This window comes from Monopterus albus, unplaced genomic scaffold (genome assembly GCF_001952655.1).
Source record: "Monopterus albus unplaced genomic scaffold, M_albus_1.0 scaffold12.1, whole genome shotgun sequence".
NCBI lineage: Eukaryota > Metazoa > Chordata > Actinopteri > Synbranchiformes > Synbranchidae > Monopterus > Monopterus albus.
Window position 1 is genome coordinate 505,344 of NW_018127892.1, and position 19,939 is coordinate 525,282.

General features: G+C 39.0%; 1 non-coding gene across 1 annotated transcript; it reads left to right on the plus strand.

The window, feature by feature from the left end:
* The first annotated feature begins 19,484 nt into the window (after nt 1–19,484).
* Nucleotides 19,485–19,555, plus strand: trnag-gcc (transfer RNA glycine (anticodon GCC)). The gene has a single exon. It is a non-coding gene; the product is annotated as a tRNA-Gly (tRNA).
* The last annotated feature ends 384 nt before the right edge of the window (nt 19,556–19,939 follow it).

Consider the following 19,939-nt stretch of genomic DNA (forward strand, 5'->3'; position numbering starts at 1 on the left):
CATCCTTATGAGTGTTATAATACAGATCAGAGTCAACCTGTAAAGTGTGGCACACACATTATGTGTAACAGGGCACTAAGTGCATGCTCTGGGTGCAGTATAGTCATTTAAAATTTTAAAAAGTTTCTCAGGCCAAACTGGCCTATTAGTGCGACTATTGCCATGCATTTGCAGTATATCTCAACCAGCAACGGTACACACAGAAGCCACTCAGTGATCCCATGGATCCTTATCAAAATGTTTCATATATCAAAATGGGTTAATCCCTATTTCTCATTTTGTCTTGCAAATGAGCCACACACAGCTATACAGTGCAGGTTGCACTCAGCAAAACAGTGCAATTGTGTGTCATTTGTATTGCCAGTTGCAACTGTGTTCATTGGAAGTGGGCATGAAAAGGGAGAGATAGAGACTTAATATACATACTGTGAAAGATTATTCTCACAGGGGAAATGAGGTGAAATGTATCTGAAAGAAATGTGAGCTTATGAAAACAGGACAGCAGAGGAGGACAACAGCATGCGCAGTAGTGAGGAAACAGGCACTGTGCACACTACAACCCAATCTCATAGCGCAGTGAATGTAAATGTGGGGTTGTCACTGGTAAACAAGCAGTTGTGACCAAGTATTCTGGTGCATTAAAACTGTTGAACCTTTAGTTGAGGTCAAGATGTACAATGAAAACTAACCCTCATCTTTGAAGTATTTTCAGTCATAAGTGTAAGGATGTTGAACCATCAGAGGCTGTTGGGCCTTGTGCCACCACCCGTCTTGAATGCTTTGTGAAAGAAAATCAAATCATCCCAACAAGCTCAGCAGCATCGTTTCTTTACAGGTGTAAAAGTTGGGTAATGCAATTTTTTTTTTTACTAACTTTTAGTAAAACTGCAAGATGTCATGACAACTTTAGCTGTTCTTGTTTAACAATTTCTAGTTGTTCGGGGTTTCAAACTGGACTCAAAACAAAATAATGATAGAGGCAGCCTTTGATTGTTTACAGTATAATCTTGGCCTCTCTGGATATTGTTCCCTGACAAATATTCATTTTCACAGTTCCAGAGTGAAATGTGCAGAATAGTAGCTGCTTCCAAACACACGGACTTGCCCAACATCCATCGGCTGAGGCAGGAACTTGATTAAGAAAAAGGAAACTGATAAGGTTCAATTGCTCTGTAGCTGATCCCTATCTGAGTGGCTAACGTCATGCATTATGCCACTAGGAAGAGAGGATACGTGGTCCGTCTGCCACAGCCATGCTTTGGTCTGGGCTAAGTTGCTGTTTCCAGTCTATATTAGTGCTCATGTGTTAAACAGCTGCTGGGGTCAGTTCATTAGGGCACGAAAATAATAGCCAGTGATTTTCACAGGACAATGTGCTTTGTTCACTGATGATACGTTGTGCATAATTTATTTCCTCATGTTATCTTGCAAAAACCTCTGGACATAACTACTCTGCAGTCTTACTTTATATTACACATTTAACAGATACTGGTCTATACAAGTACTATAAAGTAAGACACAGTGGCTTTCTCAGTGACCTACAACTGCACCCTGTGAGTGTCAGAATGACATTTGTTCTGCTGTTATGCTTGCTAAATGGTCAGTCCTTGATTGCAGGAGATAACTGTTCATTATTATTATTAAAAAACTGGATGCTTCTGATCCTCTGCAGCTGAACAAAAACATGGCATATAGTCATTAGGTCTGGGCCACATTGCTCAACCAACATAAACTCTCAGAACCCTACTCAAATATATTATTTGTCCTTCCTCCTCTCTGCTGTTCTTCAGCTGCTGGTAAGATACGAGAGGCTGTATTTATCTTGGCTTATAATCAGCATCACTAAGAGTGAGAGGGAGGCAGTTGGTAAATGTTAGGGTGTAATGGTGGGCGATTAGAGCCCTTAATCTGGCTACTGATGTCAGCTCAGGGCAGCAGTGAAGATGAAGGCTTTAGCAAACCAGCAGACCACATGATAAGAGCATGACCGGTACAGAGAGGAGGTTGTGGAGAGAGGGTCTTTAATGGGGTCAGTACAGCAGCAAGTCTTCATGGTCAAGTAGTAGAATGACAACGCACTATTTCAGGCCCAGTTGGAAGAGGAAAACTGAAATGGAAAAGGAATGAATACATTGTTAACTCAAAAAATATTAAATGCCTAGAAAACAAAGGGAATCGTACCTCTGACATATGACATATGCCCTTGTTTTTTTGCATAGGGTCACAGTGTTGCTATGTACAAGGTGTTTTTCCAGTGGTCCTGTGTGTGCTGGATGAGATTTCAAGGTTTCAAAGAGTTTGGAATAACTTCTATCAAACATAAACAGTGGAAAAATAGATGTGGGAGTGTTGGGGAAGTTGCTACAATAATAAACCATCTAAAGCATGTTACCATAATCGAGATGAAAGCTCTGAAGTGTGTGCTTGAAAAAGAAATATTAGTTTGTTTCAAGGTTATTTATTACAAAATTTAAATAGTGGCGCTCTTAAAAGTATATGTCACACCTTAATATTAACATTTTGACATCTGCAGACCTGCTAATGGGAATTTTAAGCACGTTTTGCACAGAATTTATATAATTTGAAAAATACAGCTGCCCAGTTTTGGTTATCTTGTATATTGCACCTGCATTATCTAGATTTAAGTGTAGGTTTGACACATATTTAATACATTTTTAGGCATGCTATCAGCATGAATCTATTGTCTGTCTGTCAGTCCACCACCTTGATCTAGGCTGGAGGATAAACGTTAATGACTGGTGATCCTCTGACTTTTCATCTTGAGCCACCAGCAGGTCAGTGTTTTCACTCATTCAGAGAAATAGCACTACATTGGCACACAATGTTGAGTCCTGCACACATTGGCATTGTACACAAGTACCCCATGCACTTATGTATACTTAATATTTATTATGTATTCAGTACCTGCTTTCACTGAGCCATTTTTTTCCCTTTTGGATAAACACAATGAAACACATGAAGTACAAAAAATGAGTTTCTTCTGTCCTGGCTATTAATATTTTAGCTGAGAAGTTATTATTATTCTTATATCATTTGAATTTTTGAAATGTTTCATGAAGTACACATCACTTGACATTTTTTATTATAACATTAGAATGGAAAGCCTCTTCAGCCAGTCAAAACGTGAGCTAAGGACTCGGACGGCTTTGAGACCATAATCAGCACACTCAGCAACAGCAAAAACAGTGAGTGAAATCAGCAAAGTATCTGCGTGCATGTGCATAGACCAGGCTGGCTCTCCCAGAACCTGTTTCAAACCTGTTCACATTAACCTTGTTGGTCAAATCAGAGCGAGCCAGAGAAATCATAGCAGAGCACAGTGCACCACACCACTGCTTTATCCAGGCAGCCTGGCACCTTCAGTAAAGCCCATAAACAGATCAGTGGTCAGCCGGCACCAGATGCACCACACCACACACAAAATGGTAATCTCTACTGAGCAGGCTGGATTTTGTGTTTTAGGGACACAAGTCTGTGATTCTCTCCTCGGTAAGCTTCATTATTCAGAGTCAAAACCAATCAGAGGTGCTGATACTGTAAATATGGACACATCCCTCTTGAGTCTGCTTAAGGGCAGCCAGAGATCAGTTGCCCCCACTGTGCTCAGCCTTTTGCTTCAGCATACTGTATCGCCAGGCTGAAAGATCAAACCCACAAATCATTAGTGGCTCCATTCCTGCAGATGATAGAGGAGCTGTAGGATCTTTCAAACACATGTAGAGTGCTGAGAGCACTCAGGTGCTGCAAGAAGTCAGAAACACTAAGCTCATTCCCCACAGTTATGAGTCATCAACTTGGTCCTGGCTGAAGCTATGTCACAAACTGAAAGTCAGCTTCTTCAGAAGGCAGCTCAAAGCTTAAGGGGAGTTTGCTAGACTGCAGTGTGCTGCTATGGTGATTTTAGTGGTTCTTTGCCCAAATTATACTTTGTGGTACTGAGATGCTTTTGGCCACCTTCTGAACTTGATTGCTTGCTTTGTTTATAACCTTTCAACCCTCTAATGCAAGCCATTAGTAGCTCTCACACACCATCTGCTTGGGTGGACTAGTAATTCTCTGAATTTGTTACAGTATGTTAGCTAGAGCATGGTGAACGAAATGAGAAAACTGACTGTTGTGTAAGTGAATGATAGTCAAAAGACAACGAAGCAGTGATCAGTGTGGCCTTCTTTGTGTGGCTGTTGACTCACTGGGGCATGTCTCCTCCCTGGAGCAGATAAACACTGAGATGAGAGGGATGAGATTTACTGTTGGCAAACACACAGAACCAAACTGGTTCCAACCAGCTCTTACAATTTGTTATGCAAAATGTGACACTTTGTCCTGTGCGCTTGCTTCCCCTTGCCTTAACAATCTGTTCTCAGTGTCACTGATGTGTGTGTGGATGGCCGAATTATGACCCAGCCAACAGATGTTAACAGGTTAGATCACTGCAGACCTGCTGTGTTTAGCATCAGAATCACTGCTACATGGTTTCCAAACACATTTAGCTTTCGGTTTTAATTTTGTTGAGTTATATAGTTAGTGTGTATATGTGCATCTCGGCATCAGGACTGGAAGAGAAGCTTAACACAATCATTTAGTGATTTGTTCTGCTATGTTTTACATCATGACGACATAAAAATGATCTCTCTAAGATGCTTGGAGTGAGTTTTAACTCACTCAGACTAACTGGAGTTTGGATTTAGAGAAAGGGAAAAAGTCTAGAGTGGCTCCAGTGTGGATGCAAAGTGAAGAGTGCCATCTGGTGTTAAAACACTACCACTGATGTTATTCTGAAAGTCATTCAGTGTTTTTGAAAAACTAGAATTTGCTCAGTTCTCCCCCACTGTAACCTCCAGATGTTACAGCTACTGGTGGTTCTTCTTCTTCTTCTTCTTCTTTATGAAAATGAGCAATAACTGACTGACTGTGCCTTTTTATTTTGCTGGATTTCACCATCATTGTTTCATGTTTTAACATATGTTCTTTATTCATTATTTTATTATCACTTCTATATTGATCTGTTGCAGCAGTAAATCTAGCTGTAAATCTCATTGTAAAGGACAATAAAGGGTTTTGATTGAATTGATTGATTTGACCTCTAAATACTTAGACTTATTTCACAGCAGACATTTTAGATTGCAAAGGCAAAGCACAGATGTTACTAACGTTAACATTACAGTGGCTTTGTTCTGTTAAATTGTCCCAGTAAGTCATAACAGTGCAACAGGGACGCCAGGAGGCTGAAACTGAACTTAATTCAGCTGTCATTTATTTTATTATATGTGTATTTTTCCCACGGTGTCACATCAAAATGTCTTCTGGGAAACTAACCTTTATTAAGGTTATTAATGACACACGATCTTTCCAAGCCATCAAAGGTCAAAATAACAGTTGTGAAAAAGATCTATCGTTATTGAGTGATTACAAATTTCTGAATGTTGCAGAGGAAATGTCGTGTTAGGGTCAAAAGTAATTTGTACTTTTAGATTCTTCATGGTTTGGTGAAACACTAAAACAGGGGCTCATTGCTTAGGTACATTAGCTTAAGCAAGAAAATGATGTTCATAAATAGATATTGGTCCACTTAGCACAACATTAAGCTTTGGTTTTGTACACTTTACTTTTAATTGCTAAAACACCAAATATTACACATTTTGCACAATTAATTAAACCTTTGCACCAAACGCCCACTTCATTCACATGAACTGACTAATTTTAAGTGTTTTTGTAGTTTTGTGTGTAGTGCTTCATTTTGCAGGGTGGGTGAGGCATTTTGCACTTTGAGTGTGTGGTTGTTTGAATTGTGTTAAATGTTTTGACACAATGAGTCCTGATGTCAAAATTGCGTGTTAGCAATTGACAAATATTTTATATTATAAACTTCATCACATTCATATCTCTGACTCAGGAGAAACTATTTTCAGTCTAATTATATTTATTTTACATAGCATATATTTCATGATTACAAGTCTGTAGTGTAGCTTTTGCTGATTCTACTGTATGGTCTGTATTTACTATATATATTTGTATTTACTATTCCTGCAGGGCTTTTTCCTGCATTGAATGCTTGCTTTACTATGTGGCCTCAGTCGCCTGCTGTGTTCAGGTCCTTCTGGTAGTAAAAATCAGTGAATGGATTGTGTATACTGATGGTGAGTTCATTCATTTACCTATGTATTTTGTTACAGATACCAATTTTTGCCTCTACACTGATTTCCCTGAGGGTCCAGTCGCTCCACATAGTAGCTGATTAACACATGCACATTGATGCACATTGTACTTTCTTTGGCTTGCATTTAAGTCTTTTACTGAACTCTGCTGGTGCTGTTAATGCATTGAATAAAAGTATGTGCCTTTGGAAGAGTAGTTTCTGGCTCTCTACTCTTTGGATAATCCTCCCATCTAGTGGTCAAAGCGCATACTTCAACTGTGCTGCTTGTAGTCTAAGTACTTCCTGGAGTGTATACATACAGTATATTCACATAGAATTGTATCAAAGCCCACATCAGAATTACACTGATGCTGATTTTAGAGGGAGACAGTTTGTCCTGCAGCAAAGCAATGATAAATCACTCCTAACCAAACAGGTGAGTGATGTACACATGCATTGTGGGTGAAACAGTAAGCAAAGGAGCTCTACAGTATGTAGGGGAAAGAACATCACTTCATGTGTTTGCATCCAAGCAGCCAAAGCAATGTTCTATTTTTTATCCATTTAGCATGCTGATTCTTTACATTATCTTTCGTTCAGTTCCCACTGGTTATTGTTTCATCTATTAATTCCATAGTTTGTCATGCTGCAATGCTAAGCAGAGGCAGGGGGAATAAAAGGCCAAAACAAACCTGAGGCACGTGAAACATTGTGTTTGATGCTTTGCTGGGGAAAATGAAAACAATGCACTGAGCCACTCAAAAGAGAAATTATGACTCACTGTATCTATACAGTATACCAGGGTGTTCCTTTATGAAAGAGAACATTAAACAAACAAACGCCATGTGCTCAAGAGAGCAAATATCACATCAGATTACACAAATGACTTCCTTAATTTTACTGTGGAACTAAGGGTTTACTGATGTGACACTATGAGACGGTTTCACTTAATCTTTTAATCTTATCACAAGCCACATCCTCCCTGATCCCTCACTGTCTGTGAAAATTCCCAAAGTGAAATGGGACTTACTGTGAAAACATATTCATGTGTAAATCCCAAATTAACATTTTTGTAAATATGAATTAAAACAGATGATAACGAAGCCAAATCACGAATTTGAGAAAACACTGAATTTGCAAAATTTCCTCAAAAAACATAAAAAATATGGTTCTTCCAAAAACAAGCAAAGAAACTAAACCAAGCCAAAACAACAAAAAACAAACAAAAAGGTGAATTTCCTGCTTTTTTAAAATTTAGATTAAATTACACATTATAATGGAACAGAAGAATTTAAGGCCCTAGCAAAGGGGCAGCTGTTCTCAATGATTACTCCTCTGTGACTGCTGCTGATTAAACAGGACCCAGAGCCACTCTGTAGCAATATGTTTCAAACTCATTCAGTTACATCCAAGGAACAAGGGTAAAAAGGTTAGAAAATGTTCCCACTGACAAAAGTGCAGGGCTCTGGGGCCAGCAATCCAGCCTAATCTGACAGATTTTTATATACAGTAGTTGCTGTTAGTAATCCAATACTACCATGTTCCTTCCTCTCATTTTCTGTACTTTCCTCCTCTGTCATTATCCTCCACCCACTGTGTCTTCTCTGCCTGAGCTGAGCTTTGCCAGGCCACCAAGATGGTTATAATTATCTCGACAAATGGAAATATGGTCGATGGATTTGACATAGCCATTTCCACTTTAAGTGCTGTTTAGATTCCAGCAGCGCCTTTTGTCATGTGATGCGGTTTAATCATTGTGAGGGAGGGAGGTGGTGTGTGCGTAGCCCCAACCAGAGCTATGAGTACACAGATGAGCTGAAGTGTCAGCTGTGACACATAAACAGAGATATGCAGTGCACAGTGTGGCTATAATCACCATGTAGTCACCATGTAGGGCCATGAGTAGCATGAATGAGTCAGAGGATGGAAGGGGGACGTTTTTGTTTACAGTCAAATCTAAAAACAAAGCCTTGCAGTCACCTTAAAGAAGGCGATGCCAATGATAATCGCTTTTACTGGCAAAGTATATTACACTCACAAGGAATTTTTCTCTAGTACAGAACCGAGGCAGCCATTGGCAGCACCAACTCACACACACACACACACACACACACACAGATAGCAGTGTTGTCCTTGCAAGCTGGCAAGCATATTAGCATTCCTTGAGCTGTAGGCCCTAGTGTTTATACTACTCACTAACACTGTTAATACACTTGCCTTGTCTTAATCTGCAATTGGGTTATGTTTAGTTGCTCGTATAGTGACAGGTCTGTTCTAGGACTGATGCTTTCACACATGTATGAAACATTATCAATACAAAAAAGACTGGATGAGTCAAAAATGATTTTGTGAAATGTGCAGTGCTAAAACAAGTAAAAAAAAGAAAAAGAAAAAGGAAAGAATATACTCGCACATCTTGAGACCAGATCTTCTCACTGTTGTGAGTCAAAAATGATTTTGTGAAATGTGTAGTGCTAAAACAAGTAAAAAAAAGAAAGAATATACTCGCACATCTTGAGATCAGATCTTCTCACTGTTGTCAGTTATCCTTGTGCAGAGTGGAGATAAGAAAATTAGCATTTGTACCTCTCCAGTAGTCACCGCTAATCTGCCACAGATAATATGCCTGCTCAAGTCCATCAGCAGGATGAGCCTCCACAGCGACTAATCTGATATAGTACAATCCAAGCAACTGGCCCATTGATATGACATCTATTCAGAGGTCAAGCAATGTCAAATTCACTGACAGTTTGTTTTGTTCTCTTTAGATATGACGTACACTAAATGAGCAGCCATAAACACTGTGCAGGTCGCCAGGTGTAAGAAACCGGTCAAATGTTCCATTAAGGTAGCTCAACTCTTAATTAAAAAAGAGAAAAGAGTAAAACAACCTAAACCCTGTAGCAATGAACTAGTTGGTTTGAGAGGGGTGCTCTTCCACTTTCTAATGACATCTGCCTTATTGAGATGTATTTTAAGCTGCTTTGAATAAAAGCGCCTGCCAAATAAGCATATAGTAAAGTGTTCATTTCCATTTTGACACATATACTTTTACTTCAATGATACTTCAATCATAGGCATTATACTTTAAATAAATGTTCTTTGTTATGGTTTAGTCCCCCTCACCAGGAGGGTGAGGGAGAACTGGGGTTGGAATCAAGATGGCTGACCCAGGTGCTAGTACAAAAAAGGAGGTTTAATGGAACTTCCAGTTGATCAATATGATCGTATAGAATTCCCTGATAAAGGGCATGAACAGTGGAACTCAGTAGTGCTGTAATGTTTTAATTAATTTCTGAAGCCACCAAACCCCCACTGGATGCCCAGTGACTCACACACCTGAGGTCCCCAGCCACAGGTTTTCAGTTACCCTTCTTTCTAATTTTACTAAATAGCGCTAGCCTGGCTAACTAGCTTGCTAGTTCACCAGCTACAGGGGTTTACCAGGCCCAGGCCAGGTTAGTACCCATGCAGTACTAACCACTAACATTTATGGAAACACGGATACCTTTCAATACTGATATTATATCATTTTGACAGGCTTGTCGATTCTCTTGGAAGACTTCAAACAAAAGCTGCAGTGAAAAGCTCTCGAATGACCTACATCACGGAGGGAAATTAATTCCACATGGAGAGATTCTCCAGGATCTGATTACAAAGGGGAAATTGTGTTTCAAATAGCACACCTGCCACTCAGGTTTAAAGAGGCAATACATGCTTTCCCCAGGCTCACACCAAATATTTTTTAAGGTGGTCGTAGGGGATTTGTACTAATCCAGAGATTTTCTATGTCATTATGTGGGCAAAATGAAAGTCATCCATAGTTGGAATTGAGTAGAAACTCCAAGGAAGACTGTGCTGGAGACAACGTTTCAGTCTTTTAGCCTTTATGCAAAGTGTGGACAGATGCCTGCAATTAGACTCACTTTGATAAATTACTAGAAAGTCAGACATTAATACTACTCAGATATGAAGTACATGGAGTGTCCAGGTAAAAACATTAGTTGTGATAGAAAATTATTTGTAGATTAAGTAAATGCGTGTATAAAATTGTATAAAACTGCAACAGGCAAAGTGTGATTGTGAAAATGAATCTTCTGGTGTTAAATTAATACTGATTACAAGAAATCACCATCACATGAGGGTTTTCTTTTAACAGCATTTAGTGTCTAAGAATGTTAAGTGTTCTATCTATCTGTCTATATTTTTTCCAGGAAGATACTGTTGGTGCAAATGTGCGTGGTCACTTTTTATCTCAGTCTAACATTTCATTCTAACCTGGATTAGACTGACAGCTACTCATCAGTCTGTTGCCACCTTCCTTCCAGGGAATATGAGTATGCAAAGGTGAGGATGATGAAGCACCTCAAAGAGCTTCAAAAATTCAGGCTGTTTAAAAGGAAGCACTTCCATCAATCGGGAAGATTTATTGTACAGTGAGTCCTCAGCTTTACCCTCTGTTCTTTGTCTAAACAGCCTGTTCATCAGACCCATCAAAGAGCTGTCTTTCCATAGGAGCCTGTGTTTGACTTCAACCTATAAATCAACAGGAAATGCCTCCTAGTATTGATTACAGAGTCCAGTCATTATTCACTTTTTGTAGCAACTAATCAATGATCAAAGTGCTGGAAAGAGGAGTCAGTTTTCACTTCACTCAGTTTCACTGCTCTCTAGAGTCAGAGGACTTTGCCATTTTGGAGTTTGAATTAAATGTTGAATATACAATGGGTCCACAAAAATGTGGCCTAATAGAATAATTAATACACTGTATATTAAAGCAAATTTTATTGAAACAAATATTTTATACAAAGTGTCTTCAGGTATTAGTTCTCAGCCAGTTGCTGCATTATACTACAATCAGCTGACAGCCTAAAAAAATAAAACACAACATGCACACAGGAAAACAAATCACTAGGATCCCAGTAGTTCCTGTGCTGACACATGTCTCCTTTTTGTCCAGCCAGCTCTTCATATTTCCACGATGATGTGGCCTTTGCGTTGGTGCCATGGCTGCCCACAGATCCACAGCAAAGAAATATACACATAGTCACATAATGACAGACATACAGTGTCTGAACAGGCTCAGCTGAGTCCAGAGAGGTTCTTATCACCTTGAAACCAAAGGCCCACTGTAAAACTATAGCTCCAGCTGGTTCAAGCCTTTGCTCAAATCAGTGTCGAAGTAACAAAAGAAACCATTAAAGTGTAAATGAGAGCAAAATGTCAACACTTTCATTCTCTATGGGCTTCCTATCTCATTTCCCACCTCTGCAAATATTCTGCTGAGTCCACAAAGGTTGATGAATCCGCACATGACAGCCCTCCTGTTTGTGTGCTCTGTTGTGGCCTTGCTCCACAATCTCTGCCTCGTTTTTAATAATTAAAATCAATGTTCTTCTCACAAGCCTCCTTCAATAGAGGCCTGACTCCTGCTGCAGAGTCACAGATGAGAGCCCTAGCAGGAGATGGGTGTGCTGGAAAAGACCTCTGAAGCTTTCAATGTGCTGCTCTTATGCTGCTCAGTGCCAATCCCAATAATTTCACTATATAGGATGAAAGAGACACTCAACTCAAGGACACTATTAAATTTTCATTTAAATCTTAGATGAGGCATGAATTGTAATTAATCAAAATCTAACTGGGCTCTAACATACGTATTTGAATGTGTTCTTTTCACACATAAAGCCTATAAACTGATGTTTGTGTTTGTTTAGTTTTGTTTTAGAATACACTGCATGTGGCTACTGAACTGACAGATCATGGTTTAATGTATAAACTATGGTTAAAGCAGCATTAATTGATTTGCTTGGCCACTTGGGGCAGGACAACAAGCTGTAAACACTGGGCTATTACAAAATAATAAAATTGTTGAGGTGCATGTGTTAGCAAACAAGCATCCTGATGAGAGAGAACAGAGTCTCCACCAACACCCGGGGGAAATATTTGCTTCACTGTGTTCACCAGGTAGCTGCTAACCTTCCCCTGTCTGCTGTTTGGTGCTGGGCATCTAGCATACAGTGATTATCAGAGTTTTTTTTAATGCTGAAACAGCTGTTTGCTGTGCCTGGAAACCATAGGTAGAGTGTGGAGATGTCTTCTGGGGCTCAAGCTCTAAATGTTTTCTCAAATGCCCTGAATCTCTTTTAGGTCTTTAAACAATCTTCAACTTTTTGTCATTCCCCCTCAGCCTCACTGACTTGACTAGCAAATAAAGGGAGCAAAATATCTGATACCAAGAAAATTTATGATGAAAATTCACATTACACAGTTATCAGACCCTCTGTTAAAGGAGCACTCCGCCGATTTTACACACCAAAGTCTGTTTACACATCCTGAGGAGTACTATTGAATGCATGACAAAAACTGTGATGAGTATAATTGAAAAAAAAAAATCCAGCGGTGTGGAATTAGTAATATGTGAGCTTCACAAACCACTCCTCAGCTCTGACTGAGGCTCCAGGCTATATTAGCTGCTATAAGCATAACATATCTAAATCTCAAACTGAACTGCAAGTGGCCAAGCTGCATTGTCTGTAATGTAGGTGCCAGGTTTTGTTGATGAAGAAGCATGGGTGGTACATAAGATGTCTGGTTCTGCATGGATTTTTTATCAATTAACTATCCATGATAGACAGGACAGGAGTACAGTGGTAATTTGATTGATTACATTATTAATGAAAATATTAATTTTAGTTTTAAGGTATGTTAAGATGAGCCAAGTAACAGAATTGGTGGAAGTTAGGGAAAAATTTGGCAAGGTATAAAAAAACCAGCCATATTCCAGCCATATTATATGTTGCTAACATTTACACAGCAATGATGTTAACACGCCATTTTAAGTTCTCTGTGAAAATCTAATGCACAACACACCCAGTCACCTGCATTTCAAATACACTATGCAATCTCAGTAGTCTTATTTTTGTTTGAAAAGAACGTTGCTTCGGGCAAGTCTCCCATCAAGACCTTTCATTTCTTCTGAGGTGGAAAACTACCTTGTATATGGTTCCAACACCAGTCAAGGTCAGCTTGATTACAGTGACATGTTGTATTGGAAACATTTATTGTTGTGTTCAATTGTTTCTTTCTGTTCTTTAATGTTTCATTACAAAAACATGCTCTCCACAGTCCTCTGAAGAATTGTTTAGATTCTTTCTGGGGAAACAACACCAGGTTCTTTTTAAAAGTCAAAGTATTGAACCAGTGTGTTCCCATAACCTCTGCTTTCATCCCTCTATAGCAGGAGGATGACATTGACATGGTACTGTATTAGAGCCCATCCAGTAATGAAGCTTTAACTGGATTAGATCCTCCTGCAGCTCTGCTGTGAAGGTCATTCTCCACAGGGCAAAAGGGACTAGTTTTGTTGAGACAATTCCAGTAAGTGAGCTGCTGCTAAATTTAGACTTTTATATGAGACTGTTTTGACCTTGAATTTAGGAAATGATCTGACCCTGTACTGTATCTCATGGATGTGATGCATCTTGATTGAGCAGATATATTTTGATCCTTAATACATCTGTTTTTTGTAAGCAGACTTCTAAGAAATATTACTTCAAAGTCAGTTTGCTATGGTGTCGTTACAAGCAGTAGAATTAGTAGCTTAAAGATACAGTATGTCACCTTTTTGAATATTTTTGCTCTAGAAATCTGCTCCAAAACATGTCTTCATGTGGAGAGGTGCTATTGGAGCCTCCTGTGACCCAGACTCATTGAACAGCACTGGCAGCAGTGCAGAGATATTAGCTTCTACAGGTTTTTGGGCAGGACTGACCTCTCTAACCATTCAGAGACTTTTAATTCTTTCTACTTGATCAGTAAGTTTTGTTGCCTTCGATCCCCTGGTCAGACGGGGGAGGGAGTGCTGGGGAATGGGTTGATTTGGAGTTTCATGCTAGTGCTACTAGCTACTAGCTACTCCATCACCTGACAGAAATCAAGGAAATCAGCTTTGACCTAAATGTTAATGGAATAATGCTAATATGCTCACAGTGACAATGCTAACATTTGTAATGTATGCAAGTACTGTATGGTTGCCATCACAATTTAGTTTGATAGCATGCCAACATTATCTTTTGAAAACCAAAACAATGAGCTGAAAGAGTCAAAAAGAGACCTGAGGGAGGCCAAAGACTAAGTGATAAGTCACTACAGGCTTTTGGTACAAGTCTCTCATGTGATTAATTGTTAATATAACTATATTGAATATAGCCACATACTGGATATTTATAGCCTTGACATTATTGAAAATTAAATTATATGTCAAATTTATTCATGCAGCTGATAGTGTGAATTCATCTGAACAACATGCACAAGTGTGGTGGTGCATTTAAAGAGCAATGTGCTACTTGGCAATCCCAGTATATCACTGTGTAGGAAAACAGTAGAGAAGATATGTCTTAGAAAGAAAAATTGCACAATAAGCACTATGGTAACATTTGGAGTGTTTTTTAAGGGAATTGTGTCCAACTCAAAAAATATACTTGATATTTTATATGCAGAGTTGACTTTACTGTTTTGAACTTGCTAAAGTATTATTAAATATTATTAAATATTTGTGGGTTGCTCTACATTTCCCAAATCCACATCATCGCAACATATACTGCATCATACTTTTTGATATAGCCTCTTACACTAGGCAGATTAGGAAAACCTCACCCTCATGTGTTATGCCTGCCATCCAAAAGGAAGACTAAAACTGTTTAAATGGCCTCATTTGAATAACAATCAATAAAATTAATCATAGTCGCAAAGTGTGTCTTATTGTATATGAACATTTCATGCTGTTAAGATCAGATATATATCTAACAGACACCACATTAATGGCCAGGCCTGCATGCAGCAGCAGCCTCAGCCTAATAACAAATGCCCTATATAAACACAAACTGCTAGTGTATTACTATATTCATAATTTACTGTTAAGACAGCAAAGTGCACTATGCAATATAAATGTAAACTATGACTTAGTGCCACCACCAGGGATCAAAACATGGAACTTTGTAGCAACTTTTTCTACACAAATACAAAATGTTAAAAATGGAAATGTAATCATAACAACAGCTGACCTAAATGAAACTGTCAACATCAGGATACATACTTTAGTGCCAGATGACAAAACGATTGTTTCTTCTAGGTGCACATCCTACTGTACACACAGCTGAGTCACGCACAATTCCTGAGGTATAATTAAAAAAAGAAACTTTCTCTTAGCTATGAGTGTTGTGTGCAGGCATTGTAAGTTCTTGTGTTGCTTTACCTGGTGAAGTCACTTGCATGTGCTGCTCTTTAACATACTTGATACTGTGCTTCAGACCCTCGACCTCACACCAGGTGCAGCTTGAGAGCTCTGCAAAAAAACATGAATCATTGTCCAGGACAGCTAGGATTAAATTAGCAACATCATACAGTCACTGGTCACTTTATTACAGTAAGAAACACCTGCAGAATGTAATCCAATCCAGTCCAGTCTCACAGTCCTGTCATAAAATCTGTCTTTACTAAGCTCATATGTAGTTTTTGCTGACATTTGCTTTGGATGACTTTGTCCTTCTACATTATGTAAATGGAGAAGACGTATGATGAATAATGAAAAGGTTTGAGGTTGCACTGAGAGCCACTGTGAAGAACAGATGGTGGAGGTGGAGGTTGCACACAGTGGGTTTGGGGGAGTAACACTGGATGTAAACATAACCTGCTTAAAAGAAAACTCAGCAGGCCACCTTTGATAGTCTAACTGGCAGCGAGTACAATTACACGTAAGTGGCAACATGAAATACGTTACTTCCCAGTCAATATATTAAATATTGGCACAGAATATAATAATATCACTAGTGTTGATACAGAAAACCTAATAACAGTCTTAATATATCATTGGAATTGCTGAACAATAAAAGGTAACACTTTATGGTAAGTAATGTTTAACTAATGTATGAGTCCTGATGATTTAATGAATAAATTAGTCAATCATGAGCTTCTATTACTCATCATTCACAAATGATCAAGTTACTGTGGAGTTCTGTGATTAGTTCACACTTAATAGCTCATCAGTTACAGAACATTAATTCACATTTACTTAATACATTTAATTGATGTACCACCAACTTAGATGCATTCAAGTTAAACTAAGGTTCATTTCAGACCCATTTGATCAGAAGAAAGGTAAAGTATCTATTCTAATATTGTATGTGGTGAGTAACATGATAAAGAATATTAAAACTAGCATATTGCAGGTATTTTGTTACTGTCCTTTTTATAATTGTTGCAGTCAGTGCTTTCACTTGTAAATGTGACATAAATCCATATAGTCATACATACATACAACTGGGTCATGCAGCAACAGGCAAAAAGTCTTAATATTTCCTTTTGAATAGGTAATGTTCTGCTTACAGAGAGGCTGATCAAATGCATGGGTCTAAAATGAACCTTTGTGTTACTGGAATGCAGCTAATTCGATGGGACATCAATACCTGTATGAAGTAACTGTGAATAAACATTCCTTAATTGATGATCCACTGCATTAAGTCTGAACTAATCACATAAGGCCACAGGAGCTCATGATACATCTTGCAGCAATTCATGCATTAAATCATCATGAGTCATGCATTAGCTAAACATTACTTAAGGTTTTGTACCCTCATTGTAACGAGTTACACATTTGATACACTGAGAGATTCAACCAGTTCAGAAAAGCAAATGAACTTACAGTGGATTGTGAAGGTAATGAAACAATATCTAACACAGCTCAGGCTTCCAGTCCTTTCCCTGAATTGTGTTTGTCACTCTGTTGATAAGTAATATATCTATGATTTTCTCAGGGTCGCCTCTGGGAGAGATGAAGAATGCCCATACAATACAGTATAAAAAGACTCTGACACCGTGCAAAGGTTAGCTCCATTCAGCAGCAATGAGCCCTGAGACAATGGGGCTCAGGCAAATGATCACCACTTCCCTGCACAACATTCAACATCTACAGACTCTTTGAACCACTATCTTTGAAATGTTTGGACTTTTTAACCTTTTTTTCAACCAGCCTTGTTCCTCAGACACCAAAGAGGTTATGACTGATGTGACTGGATGATTGGATATGTATTATTAAACTTTCAATACATTTTTACTCTTTTTGCTGTTAGTTTTTGTATTTGCTATATAAAAGCACCTAACCTGCACTTAAAGTAAAGGTTTCCTTGCTTTTATTACAATTTGAAAAGGGTTTCTTTAAAGTGTAGCTTCTCCCCAGTGATGTAAAAGTACACACTGTGTATATATTAATCAGCTCCTTAGAGGAAAGTTCTTTTGCAGTTGCTCTAGACTCTAAATTTACATTTCCTTACCAACAAAAATATACCTGCAGCTCTAATACTTTCCATGACCACAACAGCTGTTACATTAAGGAGGAATCTGTTAGTAACTAAAGTGGTTTTATTAATATCTTTAATTCAGGCTTGAAGGGTGTGAGTGAATAGGCAGAGACTTTAGAAAGAAGATAGTTAATAGCTGGAAGAAATACTTCACTTTTGCCTAAATTTTTATGCCTCCTCACTGGCGACAGCTGCGGCTGGGAAACAGGATTTTTTCCAGTTGTCCATTTGTTCATATAGGCCATTCTTGTGAACGCGATATGTCAGGATCGCCTTGAGGGAATTTCTTCAGATCTGGTACAAGTGTCCACTTGGACTCAAAGATGAACTGATTAGATTTTGGTGGTGAAAGGTCAAGGTCGGTGACCTCACTTCTGTCCCATAACCATGAATTTGGCTGGCTGGCGGAGCCATATAACAACGAAATGGTAATTCTATTTGAATAAAACCTGTTTTATTTACATTAGGCAGCTTGTCTTACCACTTTAAGGTAAGGGCTGAGCTCAACACCTGTACTGGAGTGCCAGGGTAACACTATAAAACAGACTGTCCTCTCTTAAAAAAATAACCCTACAGATCCCTTGTGAAAGCAGTTTATTACAACCCATAGTTACGTTTTATTATGACGCAACCTTTTGTAGCCATAGGATTTATGACTGAAAAGAAGAAAATAAGGTGGCACTGTTACAAACTCTGCATAGGGAAGGAAATGGGGTGGAAGGGTGAGGTCGAACTAATGCAACACTTTGACATGGAAGATTGCTGTTTGTTTCCTGTTACTGCTCCAGACCCCACATGAGAATGTCAGCCTAATGTCATCCAAAGTGCCTCCTTCAGTGTAATTTAACCTGAATTTATTGGCTATTGTGTTATATTGTTAAGACACACTATCTTTTAACTCTGACATGACCAACTCTGCAGTCACACAGCTGTTCTAAGTTGTCCTCTGATAGGAACACTTGTGAATCATATCCATGTGTATCCTTCCCATCCTTCCATCCATACAACATCACATGAGCATAGTGTTTTTAGCAGGTTTTGAAGGGCAATCTGGGAAATATAGAAAAAAAACAAACAAATAAAATAATGTACACACAGGTGAATCCAGAATTTTGCTCTTCTCAGAGTGAAAATACCCTTAAACCAATGATAACATTACCACTATGCTAATTACAAGGATTAATAATCTAGCTATGCAATTAAACATACTGCTTAATACTAGAATGGGACCACCCTAATGGCCCATAATAACATTTTTAATACAACGCAATATCTGCCAGTAGACGTCAGTTGATTCCTTTTGTAGCTCACTACACTGCAGGATCCTCTTTTCCTGTGTCTATTTGTCATGTGTATGAGTGCAGAGAAGCAATCAACGCAGTGGGGAAGCCAGTATCAGGTCATCTGTCCTCTCTCTTCCTGGCAGATGGATGGACTCATTTTGGAGGATCAGATTTCTCTCACAAGAGCTTACAGTAGATTGAGAGAAAACCGACCCTCTTATCTATAATTTATTTTCTACATAAACCCAGGAGCATGTTCTTCCAGCCTCTGCTGCTCAGACTCAGACCCTGCACTGAGAAAAAAGGAAGTATCACTGCATAGGATTCTCACATCAGGTTCTTTGCCTCCAATAAGGACAGATTTACTACTGATGAATTGCTAAGGTTGAGATATGAATTTAAAAGATGATGCATTACTTCTGTATGTCCATTTCAAGAAGTAGAGGCTCTAACCCTCCATGGGTCTTCCACAGATCACTGGTTCCAGCATGATGTCACTGACACAGTGACCTTATGCACTTAAGAATATACTGCATTACAGTCACTGCTAACATATTGGCTTATCCTGAGTTGCAATGAGAGGTTTTGTTTGGAAAAGTCCCTTAAGCCTGTTGCTGTAGTACCAATAATTTCACCTCTTTAGTGCAGTTTCTCGTTGTTTTTCACCTCCACATCCTCTTTTCTTTGCTTGCATTGGTGGTTCAGGGGTAGAATTCTCACCTGCCATGCGGGAGGCCTGGGTTTGATTCCCGGCCAATGCAAGATGCTTATTTTGGAGGCGACAGTAGGGCAGTGGGTAGAGCAGTCGTCTCCCAACCAGAAGGTTGAAGGTTTAAGTCTCGGTGCCGGCAGTCCACGTGTCGAAGTGTCCTTGGGCAAGACACTGAACTCCCCCTCGTTGCCTTTCAAAGGTGAGAGCCATTGGTTGAGGTGGTGCTGCAGATGGCTGCCATTGGTTCTGTACCAGAAACAAATTCCTTGTGTGTAACATACTTGGCCAAAAGACCAAGGGCAGAGAATGGCAGTACCATTTGTAACTTCTTATCAGACATATTCTCGATTAGAAGCAGATACAAGAAACAGCTGTTTGGAATGAGAGGTGCTTTTTTTTTATAGCTTACACTTCCGCATGCTAGCTCTTTTTG